This window comes from Struthio camelus, chromosome 8, assembly GCF_040807025.1.
Source record: "Struthio camelus isolate bStrCam1 chromosome 8, bStrCam1.hap1, whole genome shotgun sequence".
In the NCBI taxonomy this organism is placed as follows: Eukaryota; Metazoa; Chordata; class Aves; order Struthioniformes; family Struthionidae; genus Struthio; species Struthio camelus.
In genome coordinates, this window is record NC_090949.1 from 33100782 (window position 1) to 33123585 (window position 22804).

The window sequence follows — 22804 nt, forward strand, 5'->3', positions numbered from 1 at the left end:
CAAAGCAGCTGTTTCCTGGGATATGTCGGGTATGATTTATATAACCGTTTCCAGGATTCATATCGTTGGGTATTTCTTAAAAGCTATCTTTTCCCTGAAGACTGGACTCTAGAAATCGGATTCCTGACATTCTTGGTATTGTCCAGCTGAGCCATGCGGTACAAACAGCATTTTTGTAAGGCTATTGAATCACTGTTTTGAAAAGTGAACTGTGTTTGTTATTGAATCCCTTCTCTCCATGTTATTTAGGCATTTCTTCTTTCTCTACTGTTGTTATTTATGAGCATAAAACTGATGCTTCTGTTTCGAGATGCATTGCTTCATGAGTAAAATTGTGGGTTTCGGTGGTCTGCTGCTTCTGAATGAATACTTTAAAGTAAACAAAAGTGCTACCGCAATTTCATAACTTGCCCATATGAGGATTAAAATAAGCTGAGGTTGAGGAAAAGAACAAAACAAATCAGTTTATTTTTGCTAGGACTGCTTGAACTTATAAGATGAGAGAAAAAGTAAATCTTGCTTTCTAATTTGAATAGCTCTAATTTATTTTTAGCCTTGTGGCCTGCGTGGGTGCTTTTGATTAAAGCAGGGAAAGGGCTCTCAGGTTTGGCTCCTCATGCTGCTGCTGAAGACGATGGGAGCTCGGGTAAGTTGCCTCAGGTCTCGGGCTGTTAAAGCCCTTCTGCTGCATGGTGGCTGCTGCAATACTTGTTTGAGACAGCGGATTGGATGGCCAGAGCTCCAGCAGGGGCACTGGGAAAAAATGGGAAGAAGGCAGGTCAGGTCTTCCCTGTTGTTCCTCAAGGATCTTGTGGGATTTCTCTCAACAGCCTCAGGTACGGGTCCAAATCCTGCATTTGAAAACAGCGAAAGGCACGCAGAGGACTGCTTTTGCAAAGTCAAAATGTTTCGGGGGTATTGGAAGGGAATCTTTCGTTCAAAGCCAGCGTGGTTTTGGATTTCCACAGAAGCAGGGATCCTGCTTGCTTGACTTAATGTTTCTGGACCTGACCCACATGAGGACACTTTTCACCTTGCACTGTTTGTGTTCCCTTTCCCGTCCTGCTTATGTCCTGACCGGGGCAAAAGAAACTCTGGGAAATACAGGAGCCGCTAGAAACAGGACCTAGTAAATGGGAATGTGAATGAAAGCTAGAAATCCAGGGAAAACTGGAAATGCAGTTCCTTAAATATAGGCATCAAGTGTCATTTTAAATCTCCTGTGGTATGCAGCTCATCCACAGGGGATGGAGAGGTGTAGCGTGGGAAGGGGGGGAGACCCTGCTGCATACCCTGATTGGTAGAGCCACATTGGAAACTCAGAGCTACCCTTAGTATATGATTTTGAATCTCTCCAAAGGAGCGGGTTTTACAACTAGAGCTTTCTGGATCATGTCTTTATATTGTACGTTTCTCAATATCAATTTAAAACGAACAGACCACAAAAAAACCTCTGTTTACAAAAAAAGCAAAACAAACGCATTTGCGAAAGCAAATGTCAACACCACTTATCTAAAGTGGAGTTGTTTATGACGAAGAAAGGTTAATATTTTGTGCAAGGTTAACTCCTTTTTTTTTTAAAGGTGCCTAAAATCACCAGAGTTTTCCAGAAATATGAGTTTGATTAAGAAACATCTGACTTAACAAAAGCAAAGCAAAATTAATATGTACATAGTTTGGTATTAGCCTGCTTTTAATTTGGGGGTAAAATTCTAATGATTACAGTAAATTTGTTCACTTATGCAATAGAGAGGAAATGCAGTACACAGAAGAGATTAGGGGCGAGCAAAACAACCATTTTACCAAAACAGAGACAAGCCGTACTGCTACCATATCCCTCAAAACTGCTTCCTCTAGAATCACTCAGAAACAGGGATGTGGATTTTCAGGGATACAGAAACTTCTACATCACAGGGATAAAAATCCAGATGGAAAAAAAACAGATTGGAGGGCTGGTCTGTGTAGAAGAGCATTTCAGTTCAGACCGGACAAATGGAACGAAGTGGGCCTTGCTGCTATTTTGAAGTTACCAAAATGAGAAAGCAAGCAAAGCAACGAGACAGAAGCTCTGTGGCTTCACGGAGAAAGAACGAGGCAGTCGTGGCCTGCAGCTCGGACCAGCTGGCGGTGGGTCCAGAGGGTCCCGTCCCCGTCGTGGCTCTGCCCGTTGTGACTGCTGGGTCTCTGCACTGCAGTGCACGTGCATCAGCAGGTGCTCGGCAGAGACCTGCATCGCTCTGGTTCCTGCTCCTTGGCTGATTCCTCTCTTCGCTTGCGAGCAGTGGCTGTATCAGGCAGCCGGCGCCTGTTGTGCAGCCCTGCAGGAGCGTGAAGCAGCAAGCTGAGCCCCTTAAGTCTAGGGCAAAAGATGATAAATGGGAAAAGCTTTGGCAGAGAAGTGATAAGGAGAAGGGCAGGGGTATGGTGGGGTTGGGTCTCGGCGTGAGCAATGGGAGCAGGCTCCTGTAGCTGGTGCCCTTTTCTCCCTGTGGCCAGCCTGCTGCTCTGGCTAGTGGTCCAGCCTCGCTGCTGGAAGGCTCTTCCCGCAGCGCAGTGGCCCTGGGCTGAGGCGCTGCATCCCGTCTGCAGCTCTGCATGCTCGGCAGCACCTGCAGAAACATTGCAACCTGCATGCCTGCTGCGCTCTGTCTATGTTATACCTCAGCCTTGCAGAAACCTTAGTTTCTAATGAAAGGGGAAACAAAGAGAATGCAATTTTTCTACAACGTATTCAAATGTCCCTCTATTTTTCTCAAAGGACACTGACATCCCTTCATTAACCGTTTTGTTCATGCAAAATTCCCCTCCTGCTAGGCTTTTCGTGAGCCAGGGTGGCCGGGCAACAGGACCTGTCCTCCCTGGGTGCTGCACTGATAGGGCGAGCACTGAGCGAGAAACGCGGAGTTTCGCCGTCTGCCTGCCTTTGGTGTCCTTTGGGACTCCAAGCGGGGGTATTGCCACTTTGTTTTGCAGCCAGGTTTTTGTTTGCAGGCGGGAGGGCCTGTTTGATCTCCCAGCAGTGGGAAAAGCCACCGCGGCGAGATGCGTGCAGAAAGCGATTGCTTTGGCGGTGCTCCGACACGCCGCGCGGCGGCTTTGAAGACGAGCGGGGAGGTCCGGCGGACCCCTCTGCGCTCAGGGAAGGGGGCACCCCCAGCGGATGACAGCGCGGGCACCGTGCTCATAATATGCTCCCCTCAGGTTATCTAAATAGTGTATAAATCACTGTCAGTGCTGCCATTTCCTCCGACGGGGACTCACGTAAGTGATTAATAACACGCAAAAAACAGTGGTACTTTGTGGAACTGCAGTAAATTTTATTATAACTTCCTTCCACTTGATAAGCATTTCCATGGAGACAGACGAATGCCACGTCGGATGCCCCGTCCCCTCCCGCTGCCGCCCACGGAAGACCCAGGGAGGACCCAGAGGCTAGGAAGGGGTTTAGCACTCTGGCCTTTTAATGGCCAGCTGCAAGCCATGAAAGAGCGCATTTTTGTTGTGTTGTGTTTTGTTTGCCTGGATGGAGCCTCTCGTACCCACTGATTGACACTGGGTTATATCTTGCACACCTGCTGTTTTAAAAGTCCTATAAAGTGTCAAGCGGAGTGCAAGTGAAATACTGCAGCAGGACTGCCTGGCCGCGGCGCCCCGACTGCCACGCTGATGAGCCGAACAGGCCTGGACGGGGCTACTGGAAAAAGAAACAGTCATTTGCCAGAGAGCAGCGGAGAGAGAACATAACTGTTAGTGTTTGGCGTTCAAAAAGCAACGAGAACTATTACTAAAGCTCTCATTGCTGTGCCCCTTTCTCTTGAGGATTCAAATGTTCTCTAAATATTTACAGATAGGCGTGTGTTTGTGTATATATAATATTGGGTTTTAAGTGCTGGGTGTTTTTTTTCAAGTGGAGGTTGCTAGTAGGCGTACTGCCACTGCAGCACGTAGCAGCGGTAAGCGCAATGCAGGGAACAGGGAAATACTCGCTGATTTGCAGCCTGGTGCTTGGGTTTTGTCGCAGTCGGGATGTCATTTCCCATTGCTTTACATCAGGAGTCAAATATTTCACGTGCTCACGGAGTGGAACAAAATCACAGCCCCGTTCATCCACAGCGTCCTGCATAAGGAGTTTCTCCCCAAACCTAGTCTGCAGAGGCGAGTAACTACATAACCTGAGTGGCAACTTAGGGCATTTGCAAAGACGTGACATGTTGCCGAAATGATCAGGCGAGTCATGGGTGGGAACTATCATGTGAGTTCTTTGCTTTGTTTTCTGCTATTGTTTTAAAAATCATAGATTTTTTGTTTTCTAGATTTAGAACGTGGAGACGGCTTCGCCTGGGGTCCAGGACAGGTACAGGCCTTGCGCCTCTGACAGATGACTGTGTGGTCCGTGAATGAGTTGTTATTTTTTGGCTAAGCACAAGTGAGTTCCTTGGTCTGGTGTGTGCAGATGGCTGATCGTGGCTGGCACGATGCCACGGGGATGCATTGCAATAATGTGTACTTCGCATGAAGGAAAAAGTCTCTGGAGAAACAAAGCTTTGAACCGTTCAGTTTGTAATGGCTGCAACATTGGCAGCAAAATCTGTGAACAAAAACTTGTGGGACGCTGCATGAGCCAGTTAATCTGTATGGGTTTCCGTATTTTTCTTTCCTTGTAGGCATCAGCTGTAGGTTGGATTTTATTGTGACAGCCAAGTGCTATCTGGATCGACTGCAGGGCAGTGCATGCCCATGCTTTTAAGTCCTTGAAAATCCTAGCTGTGAAGAAAAAATAAATTTACTGGCAAGGCATTTTTTTTTGGTCCTAGAGCAAATCCAAGCGGTTTATATGGGATAGCATGGCAAAGCAAACATCACCTTAGCTTGACGGAGTCATATTTTATAGGTGGCTTCTGGGTGAAATGGGAACAGGTCTGCTGTTGGTTGTGCTGGGCGTTCCTGTTATGAGCAACACTGGGTTACCCTTCCGAAGACTACGGAAAGGAGCTCTTTCCCTGCCATCGCTGGAGGGGCCCACATGGGACAAGAGGGCTACTAGGAGGTCCTAACTGGCAGTGAGTTGGGGGCAGTATTAACCATCAGATTTATCAGAAGAGGGATACTTTCAAGGTGTTGTGACTGACATTTTCCAAACTGAGCTTCCCAGGAATGCCTTTTTTTTTTTTTTCCCTGAGGGTGATTAGATGTGAAAAAAGTTTGGAATAAAAATCTTTCCATCCCAGCCTCAGAGAACCTAAAGAGCAAAGAAACATGGCTAGAATAGCAATAGGGAAGGTTGGAAGATGCTGCTGCTATGGCCCAGGAAAATGCATATTGGCACAGGTAGGATGACCATCTCAAGTACAATACTAAGAAAAAATGAAAAGCTTCAGAGGAAGAAGATGACTTGAAATGAAAAGCAGGGAAGGAGTTTTATTTCTAAATAACTAGGAGCGTTTGCAACACAGTTTTTATTAGTGTGACCCTAGCTGCTCTGGGTGACTGGCCTGTGGAGAGGTTGGTGGTTGGTGCCACTTTGGAGATGATCAGTTTAACCCAGACAGCAGAAGACTTTTTTGGAGGTTGAAAGGTAGGGGAGTAGTCCTAGGTTTTACTATGTGTGGATGCACTTTGTTTGATACTGTATTTGCTTCTATTACCTGTATGTAAATGGAGTTATGAGTGTGCAAACTAAGAAAACGTTGACAAGGGAGAAGTCTAACACTCTCCAAGTCACAAATACATTTCAAGAAAAGGGCAGAACATTGATATTAAAAAAAAGAACAAGAATTTCCCGGAAAATACTAGGGAATTTTCAGCAACTTTTCTAAAAGCTTCTGTGAAGCCTTTGAAATTTTTGTGGGTTTTTTATCCATCCAGGCTAATCTTTACACAACTTAACAGAAACTAGCATTTTTGATGGAGTTCTCAGTAAAGTATGTTCTCAGGAAGTCAACCCACTAAGATTTATTACAAAGAAAAATTCCTTGGACAGTTTTATGTTCTGAATTACTCAAAAACTCACCACAAAATATTGAAAAATCTGCTGAAATTAAAAAAAAAATCCAAAGGATCATGAAGAAATAAACGTCTAGTGTCCCACAAAAAAGGCTTTATGTCTGCATGCTACAAAGATTCCTATCATAATATATTGTGAAAGAAAATAAATGAAAAGCAAACAATTGCCAGTTCTTTCTTTCGCATGTCTGCAAAGAAATTCTTTTGGGGGAATTTTCTCTACCTCCTGTCCTGCAGTCATTTCAAGAGGCTTTGACCAGTGCAGCGCCACCGCAGAGTGAGGGGACGACCCCTCTTCTCATGCTTTCTGTAGGATAGCTGGGTACGAAGCCGAGGGCAGCTGGGCCAAGGACAGCCCCTCACTAGGCCATGTAGATGGGATGAGGAAGAGGTCGAGGAGCTTTCCAGGTGGGGAAGATATTGGAAAGCATCTAGATATGAGGAATGCGTGGCCTCTCCCCAACTCCTGGTTAATATATCCACCACACTTTGGGGTTTAAAATCAAACCTCTTCACATTTTCGCTGTTACCGTGGGCTTTCTTTAAACACTCTTATATTGCATTGCATCATTTATATCAAAACCAGATCAGACAAAATTCTCTTTGGCCCCTTTTTATGACTATTTGCAAATTTCGAAGTGCTTCAGGAGTATGCAGGAAAAAAAAAAGGTACTTCCAGCCTTCATCTAAAATGGATTAATTCCTGTCACCAGAATGCTTTAAAAAATAACAAATAAAACACCAGCTAATTCCAGGCAAGACAGATGGATGTGATAGTTCAGCTTTGGATGATGCTGTCCATGCTGAGCCCTTGCAATATATTTTGAGTGAGTAAAGTGCACAATGCAGAACAAAAAGTGTTTTTCACACAAATACGTGTTTATATGCTTATATGCTCCTTGTGAAACATCTAAGGCTCTCCTCCAAGACAAAATGCTCAGGTATCCAACCCTGTCTTCAAGCAAAGCTGTATTTACTGGAGGGAGAGGAGGAGACTGAAGAGACTAAACTTTCCCCGTAGGCCATGTCTGCTGCAGCACACGAGTCTTGTGCTGTCTTGTGCTGTAGTCCTTAGCCGGGTAGACCTGGGCTGCAGTTGGCATGGTGTCCCAGAGAGATCATGAAGACACAGTAACTGCTTGCCTCAAAGAGAGGATTTGCAGAAGGAAACAACCACTTCAGTTCCACATTAGAAATGACTTCCAGCTACCTCAAATAAAGGAGACTTAACATAGCTGAGATTCTGGATACAGACCTCAAAACTGCCTACCTGACTTTTGGAATGGCACTCTTCAAGTCTTGGAACACTTTTGAAAATGCGGTCCCACATACCTACCTCTTGTTCAAGCCAGACTTCCTGAAACAGAGAGTTTGGGCTCTCTCAATACATTTAACCAGTCTCCAAGTCTAACTGTGGTTTCAGGAGGTCTTGGAGCTCAATGGAAAATGGCCCCATGATGTGAACATGGGTGGGGCTATCAAAAGTAAGAACACTTAATCTTCTTTCATTTTCCAGTATAGCCATTCTCCACTGAACTACAAAAGGCTTTTGAAGAGGTTGCCATGGATTATACTCGTATTAGTAGAATCAAGGAAAAGCAAGTGGTATTTTTTATTTCCCATATTCAACAATTCTACAGTTCTCAAAGGTTTAAAAAAATCATCCATTTAAAGGAAAATTCTCTATTCTAGCTGGCCGTCCAGCTCGTAGCAATTACTCAGTGCAGAATGTGCTTCTTTACGGCTTTGTTTTCCTGCTTCCCTGTGCTCCAGGACTGGCATTGCTGCAGTCACAGAATCACAGAATCACACAGAATCGTTTAGGTTGGAAGGGACCTCTGGAGATCATCTAGTCCAACCTCCCTGCTCAAGCAGGGTCACCTGGAGCATATTGCCCAGGATCACATCCAGGCGGGTTTTGAACATCTCCAGGGAAGGAGACTCCACCACCTCTCTGGGCAACCTGTTCCAATGCTCTGTCACCCTCACAGTGAAGAAGTTTTTTCTCAGGTTCAGGTTCTCAGACAGTCTGTTCTGTCCTGCACAGAGAAGTCTTTTGCATGAGTCCACTGCTAGATCTTCACCGACAGTTGCATCTCATTGACAGTATAGACTCATTTTACCCTTTGCAGACGCTAACACATTGCTGGAAAATTACTATATGGTCAGGCTTCTTTCCTTATCCTTCTGTGTTTTCTTCCTTTTAATTGCTCCCCAATAAAAACTGGCCACTTGCTGAAAGTATGAGAAACTACCTCAATCCTTGAAGAAGTGCACTCCTGACTGCTAAACCAAAGTAGGATTGAAGCAGATCAGGTGTGCTCTGAACTACCCTTTGCAAAACCTCTTTCCCTGAAGTTCACACATCCGCTGTCTGCCATAGAGCAAAGAAGGAAGCAAATCTTGGGGAAGAGGCAGTTCAGGTAAAAGAGGGCTCACTTGCTTGTTATTAAGGAGCACAGGTATCACATCCTGCTTTCAAGGATGCATTTCTGAATGCTTGTGTCGGGGTGGTTACACTAAAGGTTTCACTAAATATCTCTAGTCCAATCAAGAAGAACAGTTAAGATTTGGTTGGGTTCTCTGACTGTTGATAGAGTGGCAGAAGAAAAAATTGTGTGTGAGGAGAAAGGCAAAGGCCTTTACAATTGTCCTATAAAGTCCCATTGCACATGACAAGTAGCAGGAGAAAAGGAATAAAAACCTTTGCAAGTGCAGGGCCGTTTCCATTTCTTTAGGGTTTGTTCTCCTACCTCAAAGCATCAGAGTTTTGTGGTTCTTTAACTGAACCAGGTGCATTAGGTAACATTTAAGCAACCCTAAAGATTTGTTTTACCATTTAAATGCCAAAAGGGTTTTAGAAATCAAGAGAAAAATTAATTGTATTTTACCCATTTCCCCCAAACCTCTAGTCTCTGAAATCTGAGCAGTAGCTCTGCTCCCCAGCTGGTGTAAATCAGCAATGGGCTAACGAGCAGGAAGGAACCATGCTAATTTATTATTCCACCAACATAACCTCCTTCTTTTGCTCTACCAGCTCCAGTTCATGGACTTTCTCTGGAGTCAGTCACAGAGGATGTGTCCATTTGAGATGTGGCAGGGACTTGCAGGTAACGTGGTCACTTCATCTCTTTTTTTTGTCCTAAAGACGGCTCATATCTGGTCATGATATTCAATAGAATATTTTTTGGACTTCACAGTTGCTGTTTGGTGGCTTTTGAATTTGTTGGGTGGTATCAGTTGTTTATGCGATGTTGCTGTAGTGGTTTTCTGTGCTGTGATGCTTGCAAGCTTTTTGTGTTACATTAGATGGCATTTGCCCCTTATTTCTGCAGTCACTTTGGAGGGCTATCTCAAGATGGTACCTTACTAATAAACAACATCTGTAATATGAGGCTCAGGTGCTAGGAGGGAGCTACAGTTTTCAGTTGCCCTGGCATAGTTTGGCCTGTTTGGATAGGCCTAGTGGTTTGGACAGTTCAACAACATCCATATGCAATGATTTTCTTGATTCACAATGTTGAAACTAAAAACCTCTTGGCTTTAAACTTTAAGCCTCTGCATACATTCCCCTGAGAATGAGCATTTCTGGCAAACTATAAGTTCTTAAATATCACTTCTCCAATTACATTCTCACAGGTTAGTATTTATGCAGGCCTAACTTTTCGAATCTGCGTAGCTGGTACTGGGCTGAGACTTAATGCATTGCAGGTGGCTTTTGGTGCTTTGGGCTCTCTGACCAAAATGGTTCCAGATGGCCACACAGTATGAGTAATAACTTCAGCTCATTAAGTTGCAAAGTTTCAACTACAATCACAGAATTATCAATGAAATAAAAGCTAACGGCATATCAGCTGCACCCTAAGCCATAAATAGGATTTACAACAAAACAGAAACCTCCCTTTGAACCCAGATCTCTCATTTCACAACTGGATGTCCACATAATGGGTTCATTCACTAGTGAAAAAAACCCTAAATTGCCCCACCCTCTCCAAAATGTACTCTCGAAGGCTACTGTATGTGGTCCTGTGAGTTTCTATTTTGGAAAAGCTGTTGATTGGGGTCATTGAAAATGCACAATGGTATTTATCTGTGCTGGCTTAGAAAATACCTGGCATGAGCCTAGGTCCCAGGTCGGAGATATGTATCCTAAAGCCTTATTACCTTGTGTTTCAAGTTACACTTGCATATGTTATTCTTTGTGCAAATTGGTTATCTATCCATTTATAATGTGTGTTATATGGAAGTTATGTCCAGCACAATGGCTCTTTCAATGCGCACAGGTGGCTTCTACCTCTTTGCAACCTACATCAGTAGTGTTTTCTTGGTCTGGATGGGTTTTTTTTTCTGTTTAGGGTGACTGTGGTGAGACTTTTCTCCAAGCTCCCAAGGTAGCTGGGGTGATTGAAATCTCTGATCTTGGCTATCAAGGGGTGAATTTTGCATGAAGAACCTAAATAGAATGGAAGGATTAGTATGCAAATGCTGCAAGGGCTAAGCAGCAGCTGAAGTAGATCCTGCAGATACCTAATTAATTGTTTTTACTTTTTATTTACTTCTCCTCAATTCTGACACCTCCGATTTTTGACTGACTTGATAAAACTCTTATTGCCATTTCCTGAAATTTCAGTACTGCAGACATCTAGCATCAAACAACTGATCAGTCCCACCAATTTCAGGGGATTCCTCGTGCATGTGAAGCGATGTGTTTATGTAAGTGTTTGCAAGATCTGATGATTTATCTGAGCCAGGCTGGAGCTGTCAAGTGGGATGCTGTGTTACAGCAGAACCACTTTGCCATTGCGTGGGCCAGGCAATGCTGATTCAGTGCTGATGAGAGGATAATGGGGAAGGCTTACAGTCCCATTAGTCCTTTCTTTCATTCTGTTAAATCTGACCCTGCTGCCAGGAAATCAGGACTTCATTAGTAGTAAAAATCTAAATGCCTTAAAGAAAGAAAATGCATTAGAGATAGTGTCACATGCTTTGGAGCAAGGTATCTTGTAAGTTGTGATATAAATTATGTCAGACTGATGAATAAGGAGTGTTTCCAAGCCAACTAAAGCCACACGCTATTCTCCTATGCTAATCTATACAGGGGATCCAGAAAGCCAATGTGTTAGAAGCATGAAGGCATCTTGGTTGGCATAGTAGAAGAAGCCATGTCTTAGGATGCACCATTGTCCTCTCATGCTTCACGAGCTCCTAGGAGGCTTGGAGACGTTTTACATGACACAGTTTTAGTCCCAGAGGTTCTAGTTGTGCTTGCAGCCTGGTTTTGGTACCCGGAGTCATGCTGATGACCAGTGCAGTGATCCGCTTAGTTACCTCTCTGCATGAAAAAGACTCATAACCAGTCCCTTGATGATTAGAAATATTCTCCCAGCTTTTGATTAATCCTACCTCCTTAGCCTCACCAGCTGCCTTTTTGTTACGTGTGCAAACAAATTTCTCATCAATATCCACCACGAGGGCTGTTTAGAGCCAGCAGCATCGAGTGCAGGTCACGTCTGCCTTCAAGCATTACGGTGTTAGGGAAGGTGAGTACATCTAGTGTCCTGCTTTGGGGGATTTAATTATAAACATAAGTAATCCTGTAGGTAGTTCTTTCTCCGTCCTGTAATTTTGAGGGTCTCACAGATGTGCAGTATCACTGCTTCCAGATGTTGACAGCTTTTTCAGAGTACTGGGCACTGGCCCAAGCAGGGATTTGGTATCGGAGAATTCTGGCACTGACTCTGTTTCCAGTGATGTGTACACTGAGGAAATTATTGTGTGCGGGTGTAATGCAGGGACACCAGCTGAGCTTAAGTCTCTAGGCAGGCACCGTACTGATCAAAGGTCAGGACTGTGGGCAACCATGGACAGAAGTATCGTGATGATTTAGTATTTCTTTTCCATCTGGGGCTAAGATTATCCCTTGTGCTTTTTTGCCTTATAGTGCCTCCAATATCGCTCTTCCTCAGGGAGTGAGTTTTTGGTGGAGTGGTTTGTGTTACTGTAAGTTTTAAGGGTCATATTCAGGCCTTCTGTTTTAGACGCTTAATTTGGGAAATGCAATGTGTAAATAATAGGCTACTGTCTCAGCAGGGTGATTGAGCTTGCCTGGGTTAAGACCTGTGTTCCCTGTGCTCACACAGCATCAATGGAAAGAGCAGAGAGCAACTCAGAAGTCCTGTATCAGTGAAATATTTCTTGTCTCCATGGGGAGCCTGGGTGCTGGGTTAGGTATTTGATGGATGTGTGTGCTGAGCAGGGAGCCTCCTTGAACCAGTCAGGCTGAAACAGTAGGCACAAAGCAGTGTCCAGACAGGGCTTCACAGCAGGAGCCTCCATGCTGGTTTGGAGGGGGTTTTGAGGGCAGGGCATGTCCTGACAGACGGGAGAAGAAAGTAGGAGGACCTTGCAGGCAGCCAGGGCCTTGGGTTCCAGGAGCCCTGAAAGGGAGGCAAGAACGAGAAGGTTGATTCTACTCATGGGGCCAGTGTCCTGGAGCATAGGTGTTTTGGCCCTTTGCTCTGTGTCAAGGTGGGTGGTTTGGGGACTGACCGAACGAGCTCCAGCTCTCCTCTCCCAGCTGCTTGCTGTAACCACCAAGCCTGGTTCTAGTCACCATCAATGTGCTGAGCAGAGCTGTGCCAAAGAAAGTATGTTAGTGTAGTGAGGAATGCCAGATTTACCCGCTGTCTCCAGATCTCTGTCTCCCCAGCAAGGCTCTGGATCTTATTTGGATGTGGAGAGACTTATAAGGCATTCTTTTAATTGTGGGCTCCTATAACGTTTTGACTGAGAAACATGGGCAATGAGGAGACCTGACAGAGAGGCGATGGCCTAAAAGAAAATGCAGAGGGCTGTGGAGGCTGGTGGTGTGTGCTGTAAAGAAGTAGGGGCAGTAAAATACACCAATAAAAATGTGTATGTCCTTAGCCTCGTCTAAGAAGAGAGAACAACAGCAGGCCCCTTCTAAGGGCAAACAAGAGAAAAGCCTCCATATGAAAGCAATTATAGAAAACACATGGGAGAGGTGGACAGGGCAGACAAATCCGAAAGCCATATGATATTGCACAGAGGAGTGAGGCTCATGTAAAACCTGGGAGTTCATATATTTCACAGCTCACAAAGAACAGAGATTCTGGCCTGCTCCAGAGACTGCAACTGGGAAGGCTGCTGTCATTTCAGCCTCAATGCCTGTGCACAGTTGGCTAAAGCCAGGGAAGGGCCAGTGGGTTGAAGGGGTTGGCAACACAGCTGAGGAGAGCTGGTGCCCTGGCTGGCTTCACTGTGCACTTTCTTTTATAAAACACAGCTGGTCTATGCCATGGCAATGGAAGCTGAAGACAGAGCCCTGAGTGGGGGAACCACAAACAACTCAGGTGTGCTGGAGCGGTCCTGCTAGTGAGCAGTGAGGCTAACTCAAGGCAGTCAGCTCTCCACAAGTGTGGACTTGTCCTTGTTGCTTTTAAAATTCCTACTGGTATAGTGGCAGTATATTTTCCTTTCATACTGGCTGTTAGTTGCTTTGTCATGGCAGCATTGGGAGTCCCAGAAACAATGCACCAGCCTCTTTCACCCCTGTGTGAAGACCAACAGGCACCTTTGTGCATTCCCACCACTGCAAGGGCTGTGGTGCAGTTCAGATGCCCCTGAGCTGCCGTTAGCCTACCTGGCAAGGGACCGCTGTTCTGCAGGCCATGGCAGTCTGGAGCCCAACATGTTCCTTAGAACCGGCTTTGGTTTATAAAGAAAAGCATAGTCCTGCCAGATTCAGAGTGCAGCAGGCATTTCTTCTCGTGCAATGCCAGTAGTTGGGCTAGGTGACATATGCTGCTGTGGGAGGGTTGCACTATGCTCCTCTTGCAACCTCTCCCTCCTGCTCTGCTGTAGCCTGCTCACTGCTGCGGGATGGAGGGAGAGAGGGGAACTCTTTACTGGGGCAGCTCACCTAGTAATGTGTGTGCTTCAGTATGTGCTACAGGCAGCTGATCTCATCTTGTTGTTTTCCTGTTGGCTCATTGCTTTGCTTGGGAAGGAGAGGTCTTGAGGGTACCAGCCCTGTCTTGGCACAGTGTTGTTGGTGCCTTTGACATTCTGGAGATGTATTGGCAGTAGTGAGGGAGATGCCCCCTAAAAAGAGGGGTTCCTGCTGGAAGCCTGGCTGGGAAGAGTGTGCTGAAAGAGTCCAGCTGATAGCCATGTGCGGCAGCAGGGTGAGCAAGGAGTGGTTGGGGAGTAGCACACCTGGAGTGAGAGACCAGTTTTATTGCTCCTGTTGGAAATGCTTCTATCTATTTATGGGACAAAATGCAGAAGCCAGGACACCTGAGAAGGCCCCGACCATCCACAGAGAGAGATTGTGAAGGGTTGAATGGCCAGGGATAACAAGATCAGCTGTGGAGGAATGGGTGAAAAGTATAATTAGCTCTGTCTCAGAGATCATTTCCCTCCAGCTCTCAGAGATCATTTCCCTCCCTCAGCTCCATGCTGACCCTCCAGGGTTGGTGTGCCCTGTGGGAGGCAGTCCCTGCAGCACAGCCTTTCTGCCTGGGACCGTGCTGTGCTGCAAAGCATAGGGAGGGCCCCTCTGCTGACATTCAGCCTTGTGGTGCTCCTGGTTGACTCAGTTGAGCATGCTTGTTCTTGGCAATCAATCTGAACCAGGTCTCTGAACTGCTTCATGTTTGCTCGCTAGGGAAGCGCTGCCAACTCAGCACACATGGTCAGTTTGTTGATTCAGATGCGTTTAACTTGTATTAAATGTAGCAGTAGTCAGGTCAACTGCCATTTTCTCACACAAACCCAAACTCTGCTTGGTCTAACAGTGCCCCAAATCAGGCTCACGTGCAGGTTCCTGTTTCCCGAATGTCTCATATCACAAATGTGGAGACTTTCTCCCTGGGATATGTAGAGAACAGCTTTGAAGGAGTCAAACTCATGCCAGCTGATTTTGCCATTGGAGACTGGGCTCTGGTCTCTAGGATCATAGGAATCTACTTTGCTTCCCCAGCAGCAATCAACCAGTCTGCTTCTCTTTAGCCTTAACAGTAGCAGCAAGAATTTGGATACATGAGTTTTAAATTTACAAATACCCTATATGTGCCTGTTGTCTCCTGTAAAGCTTTGGACATTGCTACTCTGTCCTGTTCCACCATTTGCTTCATCTGATACATTGAATGCCTTTCTCTCAAGGAGAGGTTGCAGTTTTCTCCCATATGAGCGCTGTTTTATCCTCAACTGGTAAATTCCTCTAGAGGCACTTGCTTTGTTTCCCGCTGTAATCCAAACACTGAACCTGTCCATTGCCTTGTAGTCTAAGGTGGATGGCAGGATGGGGAAGCCACAGCTCCCAAATATGGGTGTAAGCCTTACATGAAGGCTACCCTGTTTTCAAATGAGCAAAACTTGGGTTGGGGTGTGGAGGGAGCTGTTTTGGTTGTAAGATACATTGCTCTTCTCTGTGCTCTTGGCTGAAGACAGCAGCACCAGCCCTGTGAGTCCACTCAAACTTTTTCCTTTAATTCATAAGATCTTGTATGACTGTCACTGGTCCCTTGAATGACTCCCCCAAATGATTATGCCCTGTGAGAAACAACAGAGAGGAAAGTTCCCTTTGTTCCTGACTGCTATACGCTCCTGAACATTGACATGGTTGTAGGTTGTTCCTGTGTGAGCAGATGTGTTAGTGCTCTGAGTATCATCATCGCTATGAAGGGTGGTGCTTATACCTCTGTGGGCCATGATATGTTCAGACCCAGCAAAGATGTCCTGCTCCCTCTCACTGAATACTGAAAGCAGAAACTGCTCTTGGGTTTTATCACACAAGTGGCAGCTTTGCCAGTATAAAGAAGTTATTCAGACGTTGCTTTCATCTCTATGCATTATCAGAACTATTAAGATGAGGAAAGAACTCTTTAAACCTCATCGGACAGTGAAACTAAAAATACCCCAACAGCCCCCTCAATCTCAAGGCCCAAACAGCTGAAAAACAAAAGCCAGCCCTAAACTCTAAGCCCCTGAAAACTCGCAGGTATCCATCACTGCCATGCATAATCACAGTAAGAAATCCAAATGAAGTCTGCAGCCTGTCAGCTCTGCAGACAGATTTGGTGGTGATATGAGTAAAGCCAACATTCAGAAATGACTGAATTCTCATTATAAAGATACATGATCCTCCTTCTCATTGAGAACAGTTGGGCTTGGCTTCCAGTGGAGAGCCAAGCCATTTATTTTATAGCTCCATTGTACGCTGCACTGGGAATTGTTCCCGCAGATAGAGAGTTCTAGCATGTTTTCCCTATATACTTTGTTCCACATGCACTGTGCCCTTTGCACATGCTGAGGGCTCTCACATGAATTACACTTTGCCTGATTTGGTTGGATGGATTTCCTACATTTGTGTCCTATAAATTGGCATAGTGATGTATTTATTTTGGTAATCAACCAGGTCTTTGTAAATCTGTGAGCTTAATCCTCCAAGAGAGAAATAAAAGATTCAGTCCCTTTTTCTAACAATGAAGATAAATACCTGTATTTTCATAACTTTTGGACATCTTTTTTCATGGCATCCAGCCAAGTCCTGAGATCCTTGCTCAGGCAAGAACACGCAGAAGTCATCAAGTCCTTCACCAGGCTTGTTAGGGCATGGAAAAGCTCCTTAAGAGAAAGGATTGTCTTGTGGTTCAGTCATTGAGTGAGAATTTAGTTTAACTGGGCTAAGTTCTTGCCTCTGCCATATATTTCCAATATGACCTTGCATGACCTGTGTCTCTACATCTGCTCCCCGAAGTCTTGTGCTGTCAAGACTATAAATCCCATCAGTGAGAGCAAGTCTCTGCGCCATGGGCTTGTGCATGTTGGAATTTCGGCTGAGGCCATGAGGTGTGTTGCAGAGGCAATGCAGACTTGAGGAATGGTAATAAGCTTTTGACTCTGTCTGCAGGTCAGGGTTGGTCCCACCTTGCTCCACACCAATGGGATGTAAGCCTGAAGACACCTGAGCCTGTTAATGCACAGCTATGCCCATAAGAAATGTTGCCTCTCACCTTATTCGTTCAGGCACTGCTGTGAGCAACTTCAGACACACAGCTTGTGGGCCAGCGCTAGTTGTGATGCACCTTGTGCTGAAAGTAGCTTACAGCTGTGTGCAGCTGGCAGTTAGGCCTGATTGAGGGCGGGGTCTGAAGGAGTTAGGATGGCTGTTTTGGGATTTGCCATCCTTTTCTAACAGCTCATCCTTTTCTAGGCACTCTCAATCTAGTGTCATCCTTCATCTGCTAATCTTTAATACTTTGGCTGTCTATTAGTGAGACTGGACATGCAAGCATTCAGGTTTTGCTCCTGTCTGCCTAGGTGCTGGGAAGACCTCCCTGCCCTCCCCACAGCTTTTTTAAATAGCACTGGGAAAACAAGCAGAATGCCTGAGTGCTTGAACAAGACAGCAGATGAGTGGGAATGAGCAAGGCAGTTGTGTAAGGAGCTGGCCTCTTGCGCGAGAGGTGACACTATCTGGGGAGCTGGCTGGCCAGGAGTTGGCGGAGGCTGCATGCATGGCCTTGGGTCACTTGGCCCATCTCGGGAGGGTGGTATAATACGTCAGGCATGCTGCTTGATGTGGTGTTATTGACTGCAGTGTGATAAGGATCTCCACATGCTTCCGCCCGCCCTCCATTTTCCCCCAGCTGGAGGGAAAATTTCACAGCACTGGCCAGCAGGAGGGTGGGGAATAGTGCAACCCTGCTCCACTGCCATCTGGGACCAGAGCCTGCTGCAGGGAAAAATGTACATGATTACTACTTGGCAGAGTTCCCCTCTGCATACGCTCCCCCCTCACACACAACTGCGTTTGTTATTCTAATATGCCTACAATTTAGAGCTTGAGGTGCAAACCTGTACTTGGGGAAAGAATCCTAATGCATGTAAATGGTTCACTTAACCAAAGTAATACTGTGTGTGTCAATTAAGACTTGCAGAATAGGACCATGAGGACACCATCCAGGGCCTGAGTCCACAAGAGTGCTCCACTGGCCTTTGGCTCACATCCAAGTGCCTCTGCTCTGCAGATGCTCAGTGTCTTCAACTGTCGCTGCCTACAGTGGGAGTTGGCTGGATTCTGGCATGATATGGATATGACAAGTGTTGTGCCAGCAGGAGAGCAGGCTACAGGCTTTTTGGTCCTCCCTTTTCCCAGTTTTGTCTGCCCTGGTTGAAGGTGTCCATCAGTTCCTATAGAGCTCCATGACCACTTTGGGTTTCATCTGATAACTAGGCAATAACAAACCTTTTGAGACTTGAACTGTGGCTGCTGTCTCTCTGGATGTAGTCCATTTTCCTAAAATGAGCAAAGTTCACGCCCTAGCAAAATGACATCCCTTTCTCTATGCCTCTTACAAGACTTGCTTTTCCTAAAACGCCTTTTTGTGTAATTTTAATTTTAGAATGAAATTTTGTAATTGGGGTGGGGGAAATATGGAAAAGTAAGACTCTCCTAAGTGACTCTGTTTCCAAGGACAAAAATCCCTTTGCAATAAAAATGATGCTCCCTTGTTGTACCAGCCATTACAGTGAAAGCAATATGCTGCCCGTAAATCTTAAACTTGGTAAATTTTTTAAAAAATTCTGCCAGCAGTATCGAATGATTTTACTGCCCCATGTCAAATTAATGGGTGTCAACCCATGTCACTTCCTGCTTGAAAAATGAGCATGACATTAAACAGATTTTATTTATGCTTTTGTGCTTGGTGATCAAATATAATAAAACTGAGCAGTGAGGACATGGAAAGTCGGGGGCTTAATTCAGCGAGAGCATCAACAGCACATCTCTTTGCAGTAAGCCCACAGTGATGTCCGCACTGTGGGACTTGGGTGTGTTCCTTGGATGCATACTGGACCTCTTTCTCCTTCTGTGTCTTGTTGCCATGGGGAGGGAACTTGGACTTGTGGCCCTAACATCAGCTGTGGTCCTGTTTCAACTGGTTACCTGATCTGATGAGAAGGGATGGCGCTATGGAGTGTGCCCCAAAACACAGTGTCCCCATTGCAATAGGCTGTACAAAATTCCTCTTGTGATCCTGTATTTTGATATGGAAAAGACAAAAGAGCAGCTGGTCTTCTGGCTGATGTTTGGATGAAATTTGCCTGAAGTGCATGATTAACTTGTGTAGTCTCCTGCTGTTGGTCTTAGATGTGTTGATGTTGACCTGAGGAATTGCTTTGTCTGTCTTGGTGCCCTGGTGGGTCCAGGAGGTGGTGGTACCTCGTAGGATGGGATGCTGATTGTAATGCATTCGTTGATTTTTTTGTTTGTTTTGTTTATTTGTTTTTGTTTTCCCTAGAGTGAAATTATGGTTATTTCTGGCTAAGTGTTTTATGGTGACACCTGGAACATGCATTAACTCTATAGAGGTGCATAATCAACTACAGTCCAGCCTGGAACCTATTCACTGTCTTTTGTCCAAGCATTTGAACAAAGTGCTAGGAAGTTCCACACAATGGTTTGGATGAAACGGAATAAGCAGAGATGGAAACAGAAACAGTTCTGTCCTGTGATTCTTGATGCTATAATGGCCTTGTGAGAAATCCCGCATCAATAAATAGGTTTCTCTTGTGCAAAGGGCACAAGATCCAGGTGAAGTTTGTCCCATTGGGAGGTTTATCTCTTCAGAAGGGATCTATATTCAATAGTCTGGTGGGTGGTTTGAGACAGTAGCCTGGCTGCAGATTTGACTCTTTGTGGATCCACCATCCAGCCTGTGTAAGCAGATGGAAACAGCAGTTGCCAAGCATACCATGCCTCCCAGTCTGCAATAATAATCACAGATCAGCTCACCTCTGGCCCACAGTAAGTGGCTGGAGATTTTTTTCTGCCAGTTACCCTGTGTTCAAGCCTATTCTTTTTGGCTTGACCCATAGTTGGGGGCTTGGCTTTCAGCACACAAGTGAAGAGCATTAACAAAGGCCAGATGAGGACATTATGATCAACAGCATGAAAGATATTCAGCTGTGAGTTGGCTTTCAACTTCTCTAGTGTTGCCAGCACTAGAACTTACTGCTGTTTCTCTTGCTGCCCTGGCTATAGCAATCGTCTTTGAGACCAATTATTTCACTGTATATTTTGCTGAAGAATTGGAAAGTTCTAGCCCATCTTCCACAATCTGAACGTCATTCCTTCAGGCCCTCCCTCACACCTAAAAGTCAGCCCTGGACATGCTACAGGTTATTTTTATCCATCATGGGTTGTCATGGTCTGCTCAATCTGGCCCAGTCAGCAGCAGCTGGGTTAGCAAGATCATATCCACCCTCTATCCGATTCCTCTCAAAAGAGGCAATAGGACTGGTCCTTACTCTTGTAGTTCCTGCTATCTATGGATGACTTGGGGCAGAACTGAGAGGGAATACAGCCCATGCACAACACAATGGCTGAGTCTACAGGATGCTTCATCCAGAAGCTGGGGCCTAATAGAGTCTGTCATAGCTCCTCTCTGACCACCTGCCTGGGTCTCCTTCCAAAGAGAATGAAATCCTATGGAGGAATGGCATGGAGTCAGTACACCCAGAAGCATTTACCTGGGAACTAGGCCTGAGACACGTTGCTGCACGCATGTTCCTGCCAGCCCAGCTGGAACCATTCACTCTTCCTCAGCTGGGTAGGACAGCCTGACCTTTCTATCCTAATATCTGCTTCTTCCTTTGGTTCCTAGTTCAATGGTCATGACCCACCCTGTCCATCAGAGTTCAGGACTTTGTTTCAGCATGATTGCAGGCCATGAGTTGAGAGGCAACTGTGCTCTGCTTGGGTAATTCACTCCACAGGGCAAGGAAAAAAGACAGGCAACAAGTGGAGAGGATAGGATGTCCTTATGGTCCAGAATTAAGCTAGTTCATACTCCAGTCACTTTCTGAGCTCCTTTAGTCAAGCCCTAGTATCATAACCAAAAAGATTTTGACATGCACAGCCTTTGTAGTCAGTCATCCAGCCAATCAAAAAATCTGCCTTGCCTAGAGTTTCCTGTAATTGTTGGGGGACAACCACAGAGTGAGCTGAGGTTCACACAGTTTGATTTACTTCATTCTTTAACTCAGATGTTCAAGGATGGACAGGGTAGCCGATTTGCAACTAAGGGCCATTAGGTACTAATATCCCTTTGCTGCAAGACTGGCAGTACAGACCATGCTTACATGGGAACTGCAGCTGCAGGATATGAACATCTGAAAGCACTGTTAGAACATAAGAAAAAGAAAACAGTTCAGACACATGACCTCAGGGCCAGCATTTTATTAAAACATATATATATTAATGCTGTTCCCTCTGATAAAGAAGTTATTTAGGCCTTGCTTAAATTGAAACCCAACCTATTGCTTAGAACTACTGTATCTTCCTACACAGGGGTTTATTTTGTCACCAAGCCAAATATAAAGTCATGTAGTTAGAAGCCTTTGGCACCTGCCTGCACATTTGCATCTGGGAAGAAAATATTTTTTGTCCCTTCTCTCTCTTTCTCTGTATGTAGTTAGTTTATAGAGCCAAAGCTACCCCTAGGGCTCACTTCTCAGACTTGCTCTCAGAACAAATTGATTTCCAGGCTAGTAAGTGTTGGGATGGGCAGAGAGAGGGGAGCCTGATCAGCCATTTTTGATGATAGTCCACAAAATAAAGTGCAACAAAGAACTGAAGAGGACACCTAGTTATATTACAAGGTGTGAGAAACTTGGAACCATAATACAGGGACCTCTTTTGAGAAGATTATTGTGCCTCAAATTTTCCAGTGTGGTGAGGTTATAAAACATAAGCTTTTTTTTTATACCATTTTTATATTATAATTATATTTTAACTCACACTTTTAAATATATTAAAAACAACTTCTAATGCTTTATAACCTAACCAAACTGGAAAGTTTGAGGTGTACTCACTTGGTGACGATGACAGTTTGATGCATTCATTTTTAGGTTGATCGAATGCCCCTGTCAGAATTCTGAGGAAAGCATCTCACCCCTGTGCAGGTTTTTTTTTTTTTTTTTAACTAGTTCAATCCCACGAAAGTCTTATTTGAGACCTTAAAATAGAGTTTAACTGATTCATAGAAATGTTTTTGGTCTTACTCACTGAGGTGATTCACCTGAGCTTAGTAATGGTAGTAACAATAACAAATGATCATTAACAACATTAATATGTTGTTGCAAATCAGTTTCCCCTGGGACTCATGCATGTTATAAAGGAAGCTGGTGTCACACTATTTAAAAGAAAAATACACACCCTACTGACCAATGGGGATGTTAATTAGACTTTGGTCATCCATGTTTAATCTTCTTGCTTTTATCATTTTCCTACATGTGAAATGTTTAGTAACACATGGAAGCAAATTAGATAAACATCTGTTCCATGCTGGATTCATCCATTCAGTCTGTAATTCAGTGTGTGGGAGGATTTTAAGGGTGAACTTGGCTGTGAAAAGAGCAGTCAAAATTACCACCAGGTTCTCAGGGTGTGAGGCCAGGCTGTCAGCTGGTGTAAATCAGGGTGTCTCCTTTCATGCACTGTCAACTCGAGGCGTGGTTCATCTTTACTAAACTTGGTTTGGTTCAAGATGTTCCAAGCTGATTTTCCTGGTCACTTTTCCTCTTATCCAGCTAGTGACCTAAAGAATGAAGTTGTAAAGCAGGGGCTATATTTCACTGGCTTAGGCCTGGCGGAGTAAGACATAAATGAAGAAAGCTTCTCATCTCCTCTGAGTTGGGCTTCTCAGAATCGGCACTCAGCGATGCACCGAGCGCAGGGTGAAGAACAGACTTTAGGGCACACAAGCCATTG

General features: G+C 45.0%; 1 long non-coding RNA gene across 2 annotated transcripts in view; it reads left to right on the forward strand.

Moving 5' to 3' along the window:
• Positions 1-3857: 3857 nt before the first annotated feature.
• LOC138068057 (uncharacterized) overlaps positions 3858-22804 on the forward strand; it is a 181588-nt gene continuing 162641 nt past the window's right edge. The window contains exons 1-3 of one of the 2 annotated variants that reach the window (XR_011142622.1): positions 3858-4227; positions 4314-4354; positions 9041-9113. This is a non-coding gene — a long non-coding RNA (uncharacterized lncRNA). Of the gene's footprint in view, positions 4253-4313; positions 4355-9040; positions 9114-22804 lie in introns of both variants that reach the window. The other variant, XR_011142623.1, reaches the window with a different exon arrangement.